Genomic DNA, 7,998 nt, shown 5'->3' with positions numbered 1-7,998 from the left:
TTTCACAGGTATGTCCCACTGCCCTCAGGTACACACAGTATTGTCCATAGCAGTTGTTAAGCAGAACATCTGTGCAGAAAGAAGTACTGCTGCCACATATGAATGTTTCACATCATGTAGACTATTCTTCAATAAGATCTACTACATGCCAGTAAATACATGTGTCACATACATTTCCTTTGTATAATTTGGTAATATTTATTTTTCCCTTTCTCTCTCTCTCTCTCTCTGTCAGTCTGTGCAATAGAGTTATTGAGTTTGTTGGCATAGATTGCAGCCTGCTTTTGTAGGAATTGCACATGAGAATGTGATGGCCTCTGCACCAATTAGTGCCCACCATTTGCTAACTGCATGCAGTCTGCTGTGTAGTAATTGAAGTAATCACTGTCATAGCAACTCAGTACTATAAATTGTTGACTCATGTAGGCATGGCCCTTTCAGCTTTCCAAGATGGAGATCATCCTTGTTTGCTGTGGACATCATTGTTTAAGACAGAAGGTTGGTATAGTTCCTATATCAGAAGCCAGGGGTGTAGCCAGAGATTTACATTTTGCACTCAGACCTAATGTTGCTGCTTCCAGTACCCACTTGTCAGTGTAGAAATGTACTCACCCCTCAAAATGCTACCCCAAGATACATGGAAAGATTTACTTTCTTTTCAACTGTTACAAGTAACTGCCATACAAAGCTAGTTATTGAGATGTATTCCTTTGGGACAAGAATTGTTTGTGAACTGCTATACTGTGAATATTCATTTACTCAGTTCTAAATAGTTTGTGCTTTTTTAGTGTTGACATTAGCACAAGCTGCTCAGAAAAACTGGACACATTTCAGTATAGTGAGTATGCTTACCTACATCCTTGGTAGACCCTGCACACACAGGTATATTCTACATTTGGGTAGGGGTGCAGAAGTACAGAGAGTGTAAGTATTATTGTGTGGATTTTATCTTGCTGGACTAAAAGGGTTGCTGTGTACATGTTAGTTTATTAAGGCAAGTAGTCTGTCTGTGTAACTCCCAACTATGGACCTATCCACATGATAGCCAGAGAATAGCCTGTTATTTTTTGTCTGTGCACCACACAGGTCTTGAAGGCAATAGAGCAATGGCATTGTTACAGTTGGTTGCTATCAGTACATGGCAAAATCCATTTGTATTTCAGTGTTTTATTCCTACATAAGGGTATGTTTCCAAAACTCCTTCCAAAGCTATTTGCACAGTGTGTAACAGCAGAAAGGCTAATATGCATCTGTGTTTCTGCCTATGCCAGACCTCTCAACCAATCAGGTACAAATTTGAACAGAATCAGGGAAAAGTCCAGAAAAACGCAGGGACAATCAGGGACACTTTTAAAATATTAGTGCCATTAAGTTGAAACATTGAGAGAATCATAGCATATGAATTAATACACCTTTTCTGAAGTAAAAGAAGTGTATAACTCTTAATTATTGTCATTATTCATTAAGTGTAATTCACCACCTTTCTGCCCAAAGTCACTAGTTTTAGGAGGGATTCAGAGGGACAGAGCTAAAATGTGGGTCAAAATCAGGGACATCCCTGAAAATTAAGGACAGTTGAGAGGTATGGCCTCTGCCCTAAACAGATATGCCAGTGTTTGTCCTGCTGTGATACTGTGTGGGGTTGTAAGGTGATGGTGTAACATTATTTTCTGCTAGAATGGCTGCTTCTCTTATCATAGTCATGTAATGTTACCCCACAACATCTGTTGGTCAACATCCACAGAACAAGTTGTGTGGTATGGTATTCCGAATTTTCCTTTATATTCACTCATTCTGATGTATGATATAATTATTTAAGCACCAACTTGATGTATATCTACAGTGGCTTAGTGATACTTCATGTTGTGTAGTGTGTGCAAGGTCTGGGGTTTGAGACTTACAGAGGTGTTTTATTTTGTTCCTGAGCAGAACAAGGGCCCTCGCATACAGAGTGACTAAGACACTTTTAAGCAGTTGTAAGTGGGTTTGCGCAATGCTTCACATTGCTTAGCCAAGAGCAAACAAGTGCAAAACCCACACAAACCAGCTCACTACTGCTTAATGTTGCTTACTCCCGCTCACCCCCGCGCTAATTTCTTTGAAAGAAAAGAAAAATGGGGAGATAGGAAAGTGGCAAAAAAGGGGCACAAAGAGGGAAAGACAGTATGGAAAATGGCTTGGGATGTGCTGGACGGGTGTAGGGAAGGTCCATAGCTGCCCATTTCTTCAACAGCAACAGCTGTGCATATGCAATAAATTTGGAGGTAGATATGAACCCTTCAACCCCTGAGAGAGGGGTGAGGACAACAAAGTATGTTGTAATGCCAATTAAACTACATTTCATGTGTCCAGTCGACATGTGTGCAAAATGGGCAGCTATGTATGGGGTGTAATTTTTTTTTTTGGGAGCAGATTGCCCTTTTTTTTCAGGTGAGAGTGGAATGTGGGGTAGGAGAAGTAGGTATATTTGGGGAGGTAGGTTGGGGAGGTAAATATACAAGACAAACAAGACGCATACAGGGGCGGTATATGACATGTGGTGGGTGAACACCTTTGATGGGGAGGGATGTTTGGAAATCGCAAGCCCATGAGCCCCCAAATGGAAACAGTGGGACTGAGGTCCACACCCATGAGCAGTCACCACTGCACCTTCATGGCCCAGAAGGTGGCTATGCTGAGGGCTGTGTAGGAGGGGCAGGTTGACCCTGGAGTTACACCACTTGGGCCTCAAGCTGGCGTAGAGGTTCTGCAACAGAACATTCAATCTCTCTAAGCACCACAGCCCAGACCATACGAAGGGTGATTGGTGCCTCTCCGCCCACGCTTGCATGGGAGGGCCAATTATTATATTCCATTTTATGGAATTAACTGCAACTTCCCTTGTTTATAGGCCTGTATTTTTCACAATAATATGTATACTGATTAGAATGCAGGAATACCCATCATGCATCAGTAAGGTAAATGACATCTTCACACAGTAGCTGTGCTTACAACTGTGGTTGAAATCTGAAAGTGTCAAGCTTTCATGTAGCATTGAACCATTGTTTCAGCAAACAGATTTTGAATTGTATTCCACGACATAAATAACAATTGGTTTGGTATATCTGTCACACATATTTGAGGTAAATGTTTTAAATATGTGGTAAGTGGTACTCATAGCGTATAATGTATGATATATCATTTGGTTGTTTCTATCTATTGCGGAGTTTTCCAGTTATTGTCCTGTTATGCATATCTTTTTTGTACAGAGTGAGTTTGTGGTTGCTTCTGGCTCTAACACACTAAGTGTTTTTTTGGGAACATAGTTATAAACTAGGTTTACTTTCCCTTGAGCAGATATGCATTTGATTTCAACAGCTCACATTTAGCATACCCTGCAGGTCAACAGTGGTTTTATATCTAACTACTTGGGAGTTTTTGTAGCAAAACAGTTATAGCCTAGGTTTACTGACACTTGAGCAGATACACATTTGACTGCAGCAGTTTATATTCAGAACACACTGCAGGTCAACATTGGTATTGCACTTGTCTCCAACTTCTTGGGTGTTTTTGTTCAAAACAGTTGTAGCCTAGGTTTACTAACACTTGAGCAGCTACATATTTGATTGTAGCCGGTCATTATCAGCAAGCATATTCGTAATGTTTTGATTTTTCAAGCTACCACTTGCTAATATTCTTGGTAGTTAATGCATACAATTGTACACATACAATCCCGTTAGTAACAGTTATATTGGATTCTTGAATATCAACAGCTGTGTTGATTGAACATACAGTATCACATTGTTTTTACTGTTGCACTCATTATGTTGATGCATATTCAGACAATTATCATGCTGCCTTCTCAAATGTTTGTCATATGGCTTGCCTATTCTCCACAATATTGCCATATTGCTTTCTCCACATTTTAACAATGGCATATATTCACTGAATGCAGACAGTACAATCTGTTGATTTGAGCATTCATACATTCTTATAAAGCTAATGACCTGGGTGGGTGTGTCTAAGCATATAGAATCATTCAGAAGAGAAAACTATCATCTTTTTTTATGAATGGGACATATAAGGCCATAGGTAACTCTGTCTATAATGGACATGTTTCAGTCCCTGTGTAAATTGTCATCATAATCATATTCTGCTATTCCCGGGAATGTTCTTCATGATATACATTTGCTTTTTTTTCTGTTGTATTTTGCAATTAATTTTTACAAACATGGAACCCGTGGATGTTCTCCATAAAGATGACAACAAGAGCATGCCAGGCCACTGCCAGACTCTTCTGAGGATGATGGTGACAATGATGACAACAATGATGCCAAGGAACCTGGAACTGCCCCTACCCGATCCATCCTACTAGTACCCTGGAGAAGATGTCAACATGACCAGAATCAAGGTGTTTATCGGGAGGAGATCCAGAGGTCATGACCGATGTGTTCCAAACACAGATAAAGGACATAATGGGGTCCTTCTCTGAGGATATAGCACAGGCTATACAGGATTCATTCAGAGTGACAGCTCATGAGGTAATTTGTGAGTCTGAGCCCCATCAGTCTGGTCCCTGATATCAATAAATATTGTCTGTGTGCTCCACTTATGTTATGCTGCTAACATGGTGATTGCCATTTCATTGATTGGACTGTACATGCACTCTTGTGCATGCATACTATGTATATGTCATGCTTTTGTGTTACTGTTGTGTGACATTTACTTTGGTTTCAATGTATGTATGACACACATTAATACATTACACTTTTCTCCCACATTCAGCTGTCCATGCATTGTGGCAGTTGATCTGCAGCTAGTGCTGCAAGAGGTAGCCTGTAAACATGTGTCTTAATGGGGTTTTTGACACAGACCATACTATGTTGTCTCTACTCCATCACTAACAGTGTGATATGTCTTGATCTTCTGTTTTGCCATATCAGGTATGTGCAACATACAGACATGTCATTCCACTTGTGTTTTGGATAACAGTTTTGATGATGTTCTACTGTCACGATGTGGTGTTGTGTGTCATGGGTTGGCAATACTGCTGCCATGTGGGATCATATACAGATATATCCTGTTCACATGCAGTCGTCCTTTTCTGACTTCATTAAACAGCAATGCAGCATTATTCTGTACATACTGTTACAGATAACATATTCTTTAATAGTACATTATGCTGTGTTTCTTGTATGTAGCATTTCCACATCCCATCCATTACATACTGACATCAGTTTACACCTTCCACAAACGGTTGTACACATTAACTGAATGCACTTGTCTGCATATAGTCAGATAAATACTGGCATACAAATGTACCTTTGACATGTGAGCATTCACTGAGTTACTGCTGATGTGCTGTAATGATGTGCACAAAAGTGTTCTCTGCTCCATAATGAGCAGGGTAGTTGACCTACACCTGCATTTCTTTAGTTGACATTTGGATGACAGTATATGTGTATGTGCTTATAATTTTTATGTTGCTTACCTATGCATGTTGATGTGACTTGATTGCACATTACTGTGTATGTGTGTTTTATACATGTCCAGTTCTGTGGATATCAGCAATCAATCTGTCCATTTGACATACATTTTCTATTTGGTTAAATGTATGTCTGTGTGGCTTCTACAGCAAACATGTTTGCTGTACACATGCATTTCCATAGTGTCAACTTATCTTGTCCTGCTTTACCCTGATGTGGCCTGGATTGTCCACCTCCCTCCTTCATATTTCTCTATTATTTTTTGCAGATATGTTTGCCTTTGTTAATACTACTGACCATTGCCATGTAATAATTTGGCACAATGAACATTTGCCACATGTATGGCCATTGTACAATGCAGGACATATGCACAAAAGTTGGTGGCTAATGCTTGCAATATGTCCTTGTTCTAATTTTACTTGTGTGTTACACAGTGTAGTTTTTTTCACATCCATATCCCCAACTTGCTATATTTATTACATTTTTTTAACATGCGTTTTATTGCATGTCATTGTTGTATGTTATTGTATTGACTTTGCTTCCATGTTCATTCCATTTTTGCTACTGACAGACATACATACACATCTACACCTGTGTGTTGCCTTTGACATGGCATATGTGTGTAACATAAACACATTCCATTACATGTTTGTTTGGGTTGTGTACACCCACTTGTGTATGTAACAGTCTTTGTTGCTGTTCTGCAGTACTTCTGTTTGGCACTGTGTTAGGATGTTTGCCTTTCACACGCATGGATATAGGTTTGATTCTGTCCTCTATTGAAGTTATCTACCATTGATAGACCTGCATTTGCTCATCTGTGATATTGCTTGGCTTACAGCTGCACTGTTGACAGACTAATTGGATATGTGTATATTTATCCAATGTGCACTGTGATCTTACTTTATTACCCCAGAACACCAATCTACTGTTGGTTATACACATCCAGGTATGACTGCCACACAGTTTTCAACATGGCATACCATGATAGTGCATAGGTAGATAAGTTTTCAAGCCTTTCACTATGGCTGGTATGCATATCGACCCTGTTTGTTAACTTTCCATTGCTGATGTTGTGCAGTGCACCATCTGTGTAACTTGCCTATCCTTACCGTTTTTTCCAACCTTTTTCTGTCTTGTGTTACGTTATTTGTTCTGTGGGTATACCTGCTGTGATGACCTTCTCTTCTTCTCTCCCTGTGTTTAACTTTTCTTCTATTGTTAAAAAAAAAACGGAACCTACACCCACCACAAACAAAAAAAATATATATTGCCCATGTCTCTCTGTCTTTCCCTCAGATGTTCCTATTCCAACATCCTTCTTGTGTGTCCCTCTTCTTTACCATACTCAACATCTTCTTTTCTATCTCCCACTTTCCTTGGGTGTGTGTGTTACTTGTGTTCACCACACAAGTCCTGAACCCATTGTTAGCAGATATTAGCTACGGTGATATGGTTGTGATTTTCCTTCACCTTTAATTTTTTCATTAGAAAATTGACAGATTCGGATGGAATGCATAAGTCCAAACTGACATATTTTATTAATACAAGTATTATGGAGATATCCATAGTTGTCTCTAATGTTACTGTAAAGACTGCTGTCAATATACGTCTATATTACAAATGGCATTGCAGCTTTGAAGCAAGTATTTTATGTTAGTGGATGAATTATGGAAATATACATAGTTGTCTGAGACGTTTCTGTGTCTATTCCTGAAAATTTATGTTACAAATGCCATAAAGCTTAAATTGGGATAGTTAGCATTTTTTAGTCTTTTTTTTTGTTATCAGTGGAGTTGGTTATATTCCATAGTTGTTCTTAACCTTACTGTACAGATTCTGTTTTATACGTACAAACATATATCTGTATAACTATCAGGATGCCTGAATTGTGATCATCATTCCATAACTTTGTTACTGTACATCATATTTGGACAACCAGTTCTTATTATTTACAGATTACTTCTGGATGTCTATAGGGAACTGTTTATACTGCAGTACTCCACTGGGTGCTGAGCTATTCTGAGTTTCTGGTCATACATTTACATATTACATTATCTGTAAGTTTCACACTGATATCGGTGTAATGCACCATATTCCACAAACTTTACAGAATCCAGACCCTTGTGCATCAGCAAAGCTCACTAATTTCATTACATTTTTCTGTATTCTTACTTCTGCTAATCTCCCAAATATACTTTATTTATATATTTTTCCTCATTCCTGCATAACATATTTCATCTGTTGCTCAATTAGAGACTTCATATAACTTTCTTTATCAAATTTTCTTTAACGTTATTGTTTCACTTATAAATGTGTTGTCATCATGGGTGTGCTTGCACTATATGCCCTTTCACTATACTTTTCTTCACCCATGGTGGCCTCATACTATTGTAATTCAAATAACTGATGTCCACGTATTTTTCTTTCTGTTCCAGTGCTCAGCCTTTCATTGCATTTTTAATAAAATATCTAAATGAACAATCTCATCTTTATGAAAATGTATGGTAAATCGAATCACTTGATCAACTTG

Source organism: Protopterus annectens, chromosome 1.part0, assembly GCF_019279795.1.
Source record: "Protopterus annectens isolate FY-2018-M chromosome 1.part0, PAN1.0, whole genome shotgun sequence".
Lineage (NCBI taxonomy): Eukaryota > Metazoa > Chordata > Ceratodontiformes > Protopteridae > Protopterus > Protopterus annectens.
The sequence above is the reverse complement of the archived record's forward strand: the minus strand, read 5'-3'. Positions refer to the sequence as shown.